The sequence below is a fragment of the Octopus bimaculoides genome, chromosome 5 (assembly GCF_001194135.2).
Source record: "Octopus bimaculoides isolate UCB-OBI-ISO-001 chromosome 5, ASM119413v2, whole genome shotgun sequence".
NCBI lineage: Eukaryota > Metazoa > Mollusca > Cephalopoda > Octopoda > Octopodidae > Octopus > Octopus bimaculoides.
The window spans coordinates 107,051,498-107,052,146 of record NC_068985.1 but is presented as its reverse complement, the minus strand read 5'-3'; positions in this window follow the sequence as shown (position 1 = coordinate 107,052,146).

The following is a 649-nucleotide window of genomic DNA, read 5'->3' as shown; positions in this document are numbered from 1 at the left end:
TTTTTTTTTTTTTGTCTTGTTTCAATCCTGTGCTTATTCATTGCTAAAACAAGGACAAATTCATGTGTATTACTTAATAACATAATTTTGTATTTAACCCTTTTGTTAAAAATATATTTGCTTCTGTTTTAATTGATTTCTAAAATAATGAAAAATTTATTAAAATAACTTTAATGTTCAAGACTAATATCTTTTACTTATTTCAGTCATTGGACTGCAGCCATGCTGGGGGCACTGCCTTGAAGGGTTTTGAATAAATCAACTTCAGTATTATTTTTTAAAGTCTGGTACTTTATCAGTTTATTTTGCTGAACCACTAAGTTACAATGGTTGTTGAGTCGGTGGTGGTAGAGACTAACACAAAACATATATATAATCACCATCATTTAATGATTTATACATGCATACATTACAGAGAGAGAGAGAGATAGTTATAGCCTAATTAATGCAGTTTCTTTTTGTGCCAGGTAGAAGTATGCCTGATGTTATCTATTTTAGTCAGAGAACTTCAGGAGAAGCATTTAGCTAAGAGTAAATCTTTACACTTGACATTTGCTGACCTAGAGAAAGTCTTCAACAGTTATGGTGGTTTCTCAGAATCTAGGGTTAGATGAATTACTTGTAAAGAGATATAACAAGCCATGTACTG